Source organism: Stegodyphus dumicola, chromosome 3 (genome assembly GCF_044657685.1).
Source record: "Stegodyphus dumicola isolate Sdum_Otavi_A_Nest chromosome 3, ASM4465768v1".
Taxonomy (NCBI): domain Eukaryota; kingdom Metazoa; phylum Arthropoda; class Arachnida; order Araneae; family Eresidae; genus Stegodyphus; species Stegodyphus dumicola.
The window spans coordinates 119,666,895-119,680,627 of record NC_140770.1 but is presented as its reverse complement, the minus strand read 5'-3'; positions in this window follow the sequence as shown (position 1 = coordinate 119,680,627).

Sequence of the window (13,733 nt, the reverse complement as noted above, 5' to 3'; positions counted from 1 at the left end):
AGAAATAATTTGTTTCCTTACTGTTTTAATTTTTTCGAAAAGAAACATCATTTTCGAGAAACTTCAAGAAGAAAGTTATTAGTATGTACAGCGTAATTTTATTACAGCTAAAACTGATGCAAGGTACTTGAGTCTTTTATCTCCAAATGTGTTGAAATGTTTTGGTTGAAGTTAATATGATATAAAATAATGTAATGAACTCGTAATGTAATGAATTGTGGTATAACTGTAAAGAATTGGTAAAAATAAAATATAATTAGTTCAAATTTACTTAACTCCTTATATTATCAAATATCTATTGAATAGAAAAACCTGTTGAAATATTAAATGTAACATGTTCTATTTTTAAAAGGCAGATGATTGTACAGCATGTAGGAATTGATGATGATTTTTAATAATCCTAAAGTAATAGTAAAGTCAACAATAAAGTATATTTTGATGTATGTAATTTTCATCAATGATTACATAACATTGCACTTTAATGTAAAGTATGCTTGGCTTGTTTTCATGTGTGCTATATATTATTGCAAATTAGTTCTTCATAAAATTGTATATTTCTGCAGTGAAAAAGTATGTATGCGATCATGCAAGTTGTAGGAAAACATGTACGTGTACTGCATATGTACCAGGAAGACAAGATAACAATTATGGCTGTCAATCATCATTTGCTGACTGTATCTGTCAAGCTGACTACACAGACTATAGTAGCCAAAGATAAGTTGTAGAAAGTGTGTTTCAGAGTTGAATATATGAATTAAAGTTAGTAGGATAATTATTCTTAACTAAATAGTAAAATTTAAATAAAATAAAAATAAAACCCCTTATTTCATTTTTTATAAATTCTCTTATTATTATGATGTGATTTCACAACCATTGACCCTCTCCTATTGTTAAATAATTCATTCAGCACTGAACAACATATTATTTTATTGGTATAAAAAATAATATATTTTGTGTGTATGACCAAGTTATGATCTAAGATTTTTCAATACTTGAATCATCTTTTTAAAGATTTTTATAAAATGATTTTTTTTTTTTTAATTTCAGGCATTGGCACAGTGAATAGCAGCTGAAAAATTTTAACCCTTGTTTCTGGAAGTGAAATGTTAGATGTAAGTAATGATGTCTGAGACCCTTATCACACGGCATTTGTTTCACATGAACAACTTGTTTCGGACAATTTTTCTGCCTGGTTTACTATTGAAAGAAAGACATGCGATTTTTCCTTCCTTTCTAAAAAAATTGCAAATTGTTCGTTTTCAATAAATCGGCTATCAGCTTGTTTGTAATGGGGAACCAGTTTCCCATGTTAACCCCAAAGTGATCTATGATAATTGGCTGTTGTGACAAAGCAGAAAAATTGTTCGAAACAGTTGTTCTTCCAAAACAAACCGACGTGTGATAGCATCCTTACTGTTAATAATACTGTAAAACACTTAATTGTATGCTTTGCTAATGAATATGTACTAGGCAATTGTGGTTATTATGAAAGAGGTGAAATTTCAAATACAGTTGTTTCAGTTACAATTATTACAGATATTATTTAATTTTGTAATAATGCTAATTAAAAATATAAATTAAGAAAATGCAAAGATTAGTGTATAAGCATACTAAGTAGTTCAGAGTAAGACTTGTACTTAATTTATAGTAGGCACTCATTCACACATATGATGACTCGTACACTGATATAAATTTGATATGCTTTTATACTGTTTACATGTCTTCTATATTCAGATTTGAATCATCATCTGCCAACAAATTCAGTTAATCAGGCATTGTTGACCTTATTAGTTTCCTGCAGATGTGTGAACTTTGAAAACATTTTTAGAATTAGTGTAGTTTTTTTTTTTTTTTTTTTTGCTTTTCAGGTTTTCACATAATATCAACTAGAAACATTACCTCTTCATTTTAAAGTTCAAAGAGATAAAATAAAAATAAAAAAAAAAAAAAAAAATAATAATTAGTTAATATCATACCTAAAATGTTCTTTTATTACACAACTATTATTTAAGCCATCAAAATGGGCGCAATATTTTTATAATACTTTTATTTAATTTTCCAGTATATGTTATTGAAGCCATTCAAATCCCACTTGGGCATTTTCAAGCATATTAGTTGTTGAATATTATGTCTGACTGTAAACACACAGGCAAAGTATGTATAATTATTATGTAATTTAACCTATCTTTCCTTCAAATATTTCTTTAAAATTACAGGAGACAGGCATACATTTGAGTTTTGATTAACAGACTTAGTGTAGTCGCCATGACGGATAAGAAAACAGATGAATAATAGACCACCCATAATTACCAACATATAATGCAAGTACTTGAGAATAAAGATTGCTTATTAGCATAATAGTGCACTGAATATTAGATATAAAAATTATAGAACTGAAAGATTTGTCACGTATCATCTTCGCTTATTATAATATATATATTGAAAATAAACAGTCTGCTTCTGCAACAGAATAAATAACGAGTGTCTTGAAATGTTTTGTATACCTGGAGCTTTACAGTTCAGTACATTATACAAAGAGCAGTATATATAATGATTATCAGGTCTGCACAGAAATTTTTAATGGAAAATTCTTGTGTACAGATTTAGTTGATATTTTGCAAAACACGGCAATATTTCAGACTTTTATTCTAATTACTGTGACAAATCAATCGTAGTATATTACATTATGTAGCTTATATTAATACAGTCAAAAGTCTTTAATCCAGACTTGTCGGGACTTCGGCGATTCCGGATTATAGATCATCAATTTAAATCTGGTAAGATGGCATGCAGAAATTATAAAATTAAAAATATGAAACAGTAATTTATGAAATAAAGAGCAATTATGATCTAAAAGGTATTAAAACTTACAGAAAAAACCTTAATATTTATTTGTTTACTTTATTAAACATTTCTTTTAACGCGCGCATGCATAAAACATACATTACGCATAGTCGAAATTAGAAAATTGCAACCAGAAAACTATTTGATGTGTATTCGTGATATTTATAATGACGATGAATTTGATTTAAATCATATCAAAGACGGAGTACATCGAGATGAAATACTACATTTAGTAAGGAATTATAAGCCGAATAAAATAAAAACATCTGCCTTGAAGATAAAGATAGTGCTGACAGGTCAACTTCCAGTTCATTGCGCGCCGCAACGTTCCCTCCCCCCCCCGCAGAGCAGCGTGAAATTGATAAAAAGATTTCGGAACGGTTAGAGAAACAAAGGATATGCCTTTATCCATTTTTTGCAGCAATTCCACTTTTTGTTTGATGGTCATCGAAACATGCTTTCGCTTTGTAGATCCTTTGGCGGCTCCAGAATCGGAAATTCTTTTTGACATAATCGAAAGTTCAAGCTTACTTTTATAAAATTGCTCTAACAGTCTTCACAAAATAATAAGCCGGATCCAATTAGAAGATTAAGGAACAACGCAATCTGCAACATTAACTGAAATACATAATTAGATAATTGTACCTTAGCTTATACCATCTGTTATACATTAAATGCGCATGCGTAAACGTATTATGCGCGCGAGTAAACGCATATGCACATTCGTAAAGGTATGCGTTTACGCATGCGCAGAAAGTTTGTAGCTTTGAGGTCCGGATTATGGACGTCCGAATTAAAGACTTTTGACTGTAATTTTCATACGTGTATATGTAATATTTTGGCAGTGCACAGGAACGACCAAAGCTTGACAATATAGCTACATCATAGGCCGGGCATTGTTATGGCTGAATAGAAGGTTGCAAAATGACGACAAAGAAGGGTTTAGCTTTTTAGATCCCACATCTTTATTCAATTCTCCCAGCAGATCATTTTGCCTTTAGATGAAATTCTCAAAATTATATATTTAATATTGATTTAAACTAAGTAAGATTAAATTTAGACTTTACGTCATATCTGCTTTAACAAAAGAAAGAACAAGATGGGAGGAGCAGCTGCAAGGTCTTGTAGCAGCGGTAGAAGAAAGCAGTCTGATGAAAAATGGCACGTATTCAGTATGTGTACTAGCGGTTATATAACATGCCAGAATGTTCTCGAAAGTACTGGTCTAGGATAAGATCCTGAAACTGCAGTAAGTTAATTATAGGTTGCATGCTCGCGCAGAGCAAAGCCACTGTATTTTCCATATTTTACATGTATGTAATACATATTCTTTGTGTTTTGGTGAATACATTCTACCTCGCTGGCAGGTAACAGAAATTGACGAAAAGATTGATGAACATTTAATAATTTTAATGAGATTATCTAGGAAAGTAAAATAGTTTAAAACATATTAAATGTGATTTTCCAGAATGTTTCCTACCATAGTTTTTAATCTCAGACTAAATGATACACATTATCTGGAAGATCATATTCTTGTGTCATAAAGTATGCTTTATTGTAATTAGTCTTAGATTTTAAAGTTAAATTTATGAAAATATGATGAGTTAAAAATATATTGCAGATATTAAACTAGATTTTAATTGTATGCAATTTTGAAATTTTAGAGATCTTGCTTCATGTAATTATTTTTAATGTTTTTATTAAATTCTTAATTAATGCTATTATGCATGCATTAGAAAGTGAAATGAAATAATACTTAGGGATATCATTTGGCTGCATTCTGTTGTTTCTCAGTTAAACTATTCTGCATTCAAAAAATTACTCATGGATTCTCACGAATACCAGCTCAAACAGTTCCGAAGTATTTCTGCAAAATATACATAATTACTTAAGAATTGTATCTTTTTGATAATATTTTTTTAGCCTTTACAATTTACTGCCAAAATTATTTTGTAAATCAGAAATCTTCGAGGGGATTAGTGTGTCTCGCATAGTTACCCTGGTGCCACACTATAACACTGAAATTGATAGATGTATAATTGAATGTTTAATCAAAAATGTCTAATTCCTCTTTTATGATATTTCAAGAATTGATACTACTGAAACAAGAAATATTGGTACATTAACATTTTCTTAATATTCATTGTGTATTTGTTATGATGCATGTATTAATGTCATTACAAGTTAGCACTTGGTAATGTTTGTTTCAACAATTTAGGGTTTGATGAAGTGCCACAGAGATTATCGCTTAAAGAATGCATGCAGGCCAACCACCAACACAAGATATTAAAAGAGCAATGAAAATGAAGATTTAACTATAAGGAAAAATCTGACTAATATTATTACTCATAACACTTAATTGTTTCATATTATTGTAAATTTATGTGAGTTTTCTTGTATTTTGTTTATTTTGCAGCTTATGTTATTGTAAATTCATATATGTTTTCATTCTTGCTCTGTCATGCATTTCATACAATAATCGTTTGTTGTGCATATTAATTATATGTGTATATATTACATCATTGAATCACTGTATTTGAATTTTAATAAACCTTTTTACCATTCAGTAGCACTTTTCCATAAAACCCTGAACATTCTAAACATCCCATATCACTAATCCTCGATTCTAAATAATACTTGAGTTTACTTAATTCATGTATTAATAACGAATTTGAAAAATAATACAATAGTGACATATTTTGAGGTAAAACAAATACTGCTCAATTGGACATTTTAAAATGTTTTTCCTTTTAATAGAGGAAAATTTTTTAAGGATTTAATTATTAGTATTTGAATATTGTATTAATATATGAATATATTGTGTGTAATGAATAAGGCAGGGAATAAATTTTGAACAATAATTTCATATGAGGAAATATGATCTGCCTGGGTTAAAAAATTAATCTTTAAATGCTATTTATGAGATTATATGGCTGAAATCTGTAGCCCAAAAGCAGTTAAAGCAACCCATCCCCAAAAAAGAAGACATTTCCTAAACTTGAAATATTTAAACATTACACGACCCTAAATTTCTAGTGAATTTAAAATACTCATTTCATTCACTTCAGCTACTGGCCATTATATGAAATTTTCCTATATTATAAAAATGTTCTTCATGATTTTGCAAGGTGAAGACCACAAATATTCTGCCCTCATAACTAATGATGATATAATAAGCATGAAGTAGACTTCAGTGTAAAGAATATGGAACTATATATTTTGCTCTTTGTTTATTAATTAGCTCACTTTAAAAAAATTCATATCATATAGTAAGTAGTATTCATAATTTTTCTCATTTTCTTAATATTTCATTGAAGTATTTAAATGTTAATTTAATTAGCAATAACTAATAATGTCAAATGCATATATTATTATACAGAATGGGATTCTGACCATAACACTCGGGCAAAGTGATATACATGTTAATTTTTCTACAAGTTTCTGCGTTATGCTTTTTACTCTCTACACAGTGTTTAATTTTTAATTATTATTTTTTATTATTTGTAGGACCTTAGGTCCTACAAATAATAAATAATAATAATAATACCAGAAAGTGTGACTTTCTTATATTATCCAACGGGAGACCTATGTTTACATCTTGTATTTTGAATTTACAGTTTTCTTTTGTAGATTACAGACACCATATATTCAAAAGAAATTAATATGCTGCTGGATATATGCATGTGTTTTTCATATTTACAGCTGTCGCATGTGATGTTACGTAATCGGGTAAAAAATGAAAGAATTAAGTTTATTGACACCAAAACAAATGCATACTTTGATATAAAGGCTGCATAAAAATGAAAATGGCTAAATTAAAATAGTGAATTGAGGTTGTAGAGTTCTCATTTATTTTTATTAACCAGCTATTTTATGATAATTAGCTTTTCTTTCTGCCTTTCCATTTTCCTGCCAGAATGCTAATTTTGAGTGTATTCGAATGAGGTAGAAAGCAGTAGTATTGAAAGGAAGAGGTTTTAGATGGGAGAATCTATTTGAATATCATACTACAATATTAGGTCTGAGATAATTTGTGCAGTTTCTTTCTGTGTAGCCTTCGGACTAACTAAAATTTACTTAGTTGAATTCATTTCGTTACTTTTGATTTATGCCATAAATGTTGGCTGATTCTGTATGAACATGCTGTGCACTCTGTTAATTTGTCCGAGTCTATAAAAGGGTTTTTTTACACATATTCCAAACCTCTGTTGTAATTTCCAAAACATAACGAGAAGTCGCTTAAGTTTTCCAGAGTTCTCACACAGTATACATTACCAAAGTGGGTGAAACTCGTATAAGGAGTAAGAAAGACCAAAAGGAGATTTATTAAATCAAGAAAAGTAATCGGTGGAAAGAGCTTTAATCTTAATAATGAAAAATCGAATTTTACACCAAACATTCAAACTTTTGTAAATGTTTTATATTTAATTAGCGAGAGTTAAAATAAAAATTACCTTTATATTCATAACATAGGTTACATTCTGTTAATTTCCCATAAATAAACATAACGAATACATTGACAAAATCATTGTACTAAGCTATTTTGGTAAAATAAAATCTACTATTTTCATTGTACTTCCAATTTAGGTTGTTTTCATGAAATTCTTTTATTAAACATTAACTTATACTTGATAAACAATCTTCAAGTTCGAAAATAAGTTAACTGTAATTACATTTGTTTTATGATCAAATATTTTAATTTTTCATTTGAGCATTTCTTTTTCTGTTTGACATCTCTGCTCTGCCAGTTAAATTGTTACTGTGTCTCTGAAAAATCAACAGCATTCTTAAACACCATTTTAAAAATATTTCTGTGTGTAGTATTTTATCAGTAGAATTTTTTCTAAATAAATAAGAGCTTCATAGCCGAGCGGTCACCCCTCACTACTTTGCTACTCATAGCATTCAGGGTTCGATCCTCAGCAGAACCTTAAACCGCAAAGGAAAGCAGAACCTTAACCGCGTATATATCGCATCACGTGACCTGCAAAAAATTTTAATTTCACCTCCAGTGACCATATGGATAATATTACTCTCCTCACCACACTTGATATACTCATTTTCTCTTATGCAACAATTTCACTTTCATCCTTACAATTGCGGTAACCTCTACTACGTTCGTCCTGCTTATTAAACTCCAAGACGCTTATTACTTCCACCGTCAATAGATGGTGACACGCTCGCCTTCCTCCTGTTCTTAAAGATGTTAACATGCTCCTTTTTTAAGGAAAATTTATGCATACCAAGACTGCCCCAGTAGGGAAAATAATGTAGGAGTAAAGACCCTCGGGTCAAAGACTCGTCAAGACCGAAATTCATGGCAATTCTAAAAAAATATGGAAGTTGTTATGAAAACATTTGAAAGTACATGTCTTGAAAGAGAAACAGTATTTGTAATGTCTAGTCAATTATGATATATTAACAGCTATCATAACTTTGCATGTATGTTGTATGCATTATATATATCATTATGCATAAATATCCAAAATTGGATCTTTATGCATAATATAATTGGATCTTTATGCATAATATGCTTATTATGCATAAAGATCCAATTTTGGCAATAAGTAACGCTGTTACAAAATAATCACGAAGTCTAATGGAATGTACTCGTCACACATACTGGGGGGGAATCAAATTTATGTACGTATTTGCCAGTCTTAAAGAATTTTTGGGGGGAATTACAAATCTACCAATTTCTTATTAATATAAAATCATTTGTTAATATTAAAGAAAAATTTATTTCTTAACTTACGAAGCCAGCTAAATCATAGACCGAAATATGTGTTTCTGCAAATATTCAGAACTTCCGGAACTACGAATACATTCACAGTTACAAAATATGTAAAATATTGTGAAATATATTTCTTTTAAATGCTTGGAATATTCGGAAAAATATCTAAATTCAAAGAAATGGTAAAATACGTTTCACTTGCAGATTCTTTGTTATTTATTTGATTATATCACCATTAATAACAATGTTCACCCCCCAGAATAAAAAATATATTGTTTATGTACTTAAGACTTGGTTTGTTTCCCTTGACAAGTCAATTAATCTATCATCAATGACAATAGCTACCTTTTAAATACTTTTAATTTTGGTACTTAAAATGTTTGCATTTCAAAACAATATTTCTATGCAGCTTTTAAATAATTTTTAATGCAACAGAAATCTAAATAACATATTTTCCACTGCAGTGGAATTCTAAATAACTTCAAATGCTGACTAAAATTCATTCCAATAATTCATCACTTTAAATTTCTGTTCCTTGCAGATGATACAGGAAAAACCTTTTTTAATAATATATTTCTAATTCTACCAGGATATATTGACAAATAACTCGATGAAAAAATTGATACAGGCATAGATGGAGGAGACGTAAATAATTATTACGAAATAATGTGAAGCAGTGTTTGCATTCAAAATATAATATGTTATACTTATGAAATTCTGCACTTTACTTTGGAACTGTACTAATTTTCGCTCAAAAGACTGAAATTTAGGATATATTAGTTGAAAATTTATTCATTACACTTTTAAGGAATAAAAACAACTCAGAATTTACCATACGTTCCATTCGTACATATGTAAAGAAACACAGACATACGTAAAAAATATAGCAAGTGTTTGCAAATAACATTGAAGAAATTTTACAATTCAAAAATGCTGTTTATTTAATTCTTTTAAATAAGAAATAAAAGCGCGAATATACGTTAACAAACTAAGCAGGAAAATTCAGTTTACATTACTGAGAATTATAACATGTAAACAAATTACATCTAAATAACGAATTATTAAGCACAATATATGGTAGCAATTATTAAATGCACTGTTACACAAATTAAAATGAACCATATATTAGAAAAATAAGCAAGTGCAATCGGTATGCACGTTAAAATAACTAATAAACAAAGTTCCACAACATTGCAGTCGTACATATCATTCGCCCACACTCGACAGCCATGGAAATCACGAATAAGCTAGCGTAGGGTTGCTTTTAGTCGCCAATATTTCTTCCTGCGCCAAAGGTACACCATCAAGCATGCGCAGTAAGCGAAATTCGCTTAACACTGTTCAACTCAATGTGCGGTCTGCCATTACGCCACCGGGATAACAATACTCGATAAGTCGTGTTCCTGCGGGTATTGTGATATCGTCTTCAGCTATAATTTTGTGGATAACTTTCACTCCTTCATCCTTAATTCCAAATAGGTTAGTATCATCAGAAGTGGAATGCAGTTTGTTATTTTTACAGTCCAAGGAAAAATTGTATTTCTTATAAAGCCTAATCTGAGTATGCAAGGACCTGCAATCTGTGTTACATATGCAATGTGATGGTAGGCGGCACTTCCAAACGTGATGTTAACGTTTAATTTTTTATCAATGTTGATTTTATGCCCGGACACGATCTGGAGAGTAATGCAGGGCGGCGTTTAGATTAGATTACCTTTTAGTTGTTGAGCCACATCCTTTCGAATGATGGTAACATTGGCTCTGTATCGATGGTTTTATTACAAGGAACTCCACTGATGTGTCCCATGATGAGAAGTCCATTACTGCCGCCACTTACTGCCGAAATCTGAACCGCTCTTTAACTGGAGCTTTTTATTATCTGGCAAATTCCGCCCTGCAAGATGGCCATGAATTGGTTTCTCTCTTTCACGATAGGCGCAGTCTTAACATCCGTGCCCTGAGGTGTTCTGCAGTTTTTTCGTATGTGCCCTTCAGTACCACAGTTCCAGCACTTTAGAGTCGGTTTCTTGCCAATAATATTCCGTCTCAGGTTATTGAGTTGTCTGGTCATGTCATCTAGACGAACAGTGACATGATCCTCTGGCTCCTGGACTTGAGCAGCTCTGGGTGCAGGTCTCTACGAATTGCTTGCTGGGCTGCCTCGAATTTGATGTCGTGCACAAGTGTTTTTCAAATCTTTTAACATCCGCCATTTATAGAGCTTTCTGTATTTCAGGATCCCGGATGCTGTCGATAAAGTATTACAGGGACAGGGTTTCTCTTGTTTCTGTCGGGCACTCTGAAAAGGTGAGATGGGACAGCCTTTCAACATTTGTGGCGAGCTCATGGAGTGTTTCAGTGGGCTTCTGTTGACGGGATTTTAACTGAAGCCTACTGCAGTCTTTTAAACATTTCTCGCCAAAGCGCAGCTCCAGCGTGCCAGATAGATCTTCAAAATCTAGCCTTTTGTTTTCGGGAAGAGTCTGAAGGATATCCGCTGCGTCTGCTCTCAGAGAAGTGGCGATCTCAGAGATCACAGGCCTTAGCTTGGGGACCCCTTCGATTTGCTATAGAAAACTCTGTCTTATATACTTGCCTCTCTCCTTCATATGTGGATAGCTTCAGGATGAAACGAGAAGCATCGATAAAAATTTAAAAACCTTACAATTGCTTCTTTTTGTCGCTATGCACTTCTTTAAGGTGTCAACTTCTTTGGCGACAGCAGCAGAAACCCTTTCATCAATTTGTTGTTGGATGGCAGAAACTCTTTCTTGAATATCTCCAACTGTATCTATTCTTCCTTCCATAGTCTCATACTTGTTTTCTATCACGCGGGTAATTTCTCTTTTCATTTCCTCTTGACATGCTTCAATCTTTTCTTTAACAGATTCCTGAAGAGCTTTCATTTCTTTTTCAACAGATACTTGACCAGCTTCCATTTTTCTTTAATGAATTCCTCTCCCGCTTTTTATCTCTACTTGACCCACTATCATTTCTTTTTTAATACAGTTGACATCCACTTCCACCTTTTCTTGGAATGCAGCAAATGCAGTCATCAATTGCCTGAATCGTTCTTCCATCGCCCTTGTTATTGCCATTCAATACCCCACTCCTGACACCAAAAAGTGTTGCGTGCGTACGGGTTCATAATAAATTTAATGCACAAATTCGATGAAAAGTGAATAAATTTATTCTTATCACAACAAATAAAAACAAAATGCTTAAATTTTCTTAGATATATTCGTACAATATCGCAATATCTCACAGTAGTTATCTTTTAAACTACTAAAATGTTCAACAGAACTTAATTTAAAACAGAGAAAGCTTCACCGCAAATTCTCTACATTAAACAGTTAAACAACTGAATTGAGATGTTTTCCTCCAGCTTTTATAAGCTTTTTAAATGCACAAGAAGCTTCTCTTAATTTCTCAAGTTTCTTGGAAAGCAAAAGAGTACAATTATGTGATACCTATTTATTAAATGTCCTGTATTTTGAATCTTTCGGCTTAGCTTTCTCTTCAAATGTCTCCTGCTGCATTGCACGGGAATATAAAACAATTTTAATAACAAATTCTACTGAAATAGCTCAAAAATACGAAAACTGTAACAATATTTAAGAATACTTTAATAAGTAAAAGCTTTTGACAACTCAGATTTCCTCGATATATAAATGAGTAAGAAAATTATGAAATGAAATTAGCCCCAAAACATAAAATTTTGAATATCTAATGAAATATTAATGTATTTTACATAAGATTAACATTTAAATAGTGCTGCTACTTTGCATCATAAAGTAAATGTACTTCAGTTTGTAGTTCTGTTGAAATGGTGCCACCATGCAACATTAAAACTACCTGGAAATGCTCGGTTTTCACATAAAAAATCTCTTGATTTTCTTATTTCAAGATTGGCAGCTATAACTTTTGTCATTACCCTTGAAGAATTTCTGAATTTTCTTGAAGCAGTAGATGTGTATAGAAGCTTGATGTATATGAATGCTGTAACTTTCATGTAGATAATGCTTTTATCACACATTTTAAGAACAAAAAATCTTTTCCCCCAAACCCAAGGAATGTTAAGAGTGAAACAAATCTTAGAAGATATACAGTCAAAAGTCGTTAATTCGGACACCCATAATTCGGAATGATCTATAATCCGGACCTCAAAACTAAAAACTTTCTGCGCATGCGCCGCGTTGACACATGCGCATAGGCGTTTACGCGTGCGCGTAAGACCCTTTACGACTGCGCATATGAGTGTGCGCAAGTGCAGAATACGTTTTCGCGTGCGCGTTTTATTATAATGGACGTATAAGCTAAAATTGTCTAATTATCTATTTCAGTTAATGTTGATGATTGCGTTGTTCCTTAATTTTCGAATTGGATCCGGCTTATTATTTTTTGCAGACTGTAAGAGCAATTTTATAAAAGTAAGCTTAAACTTTCGATTATATCAAATAGAATTTCCGATATATATTTGTTAATATGTAAAGGATCTAAAGCGAAAGTATGTTTTGAAATCCGAAATCTGTTTATCAATTTCACGCTGCTCGGCGGGGGGAACGCCGCGACGTAATGAATTGGAAGTTGATCTGTCAACACTATCCTTATCTTCAGCGCAGATGTTTTTATTTTATTTGGCTTATAATTCCTTACCAAATGTAGTATTTCATCTCGATATGCTCCGTCTTTGATATGATTTAAAACAAGTTTCTCGTCATTATAATTCGCTTTCGATAGCGAAGAAAGTAACAGAGGTTATTGAAAACGAAAAAATTTCGATTGACAAATTAGTGGGTGTTCTCGACACAGCAATTATAGGACTTGAATAGCGTAACTTTGTAACTGAACAAGAAATTATGTCTGTTTAATAGAATTAAAGACAAAGTATTATCACATGAAACGAAGCAAAACTTAAACAACTTACATTGAAAGAAATGTTTAATAAAGTAAACAAATAAATATTAAGCTTTTTCTTTTTGCAAATTTTGATACCCTTTAGATCATAATTGTTCTTTATTTCATAAATTACGGTTTCATATTTTTAATTTTAGAATTTCTGCATGCCATCTTACGAGATTTAAACTGATGATCTATAATCCCGAAAAATCGATAATCCGGAATCGCCGAAGTCCCGACGAGTCCGGATTAACGA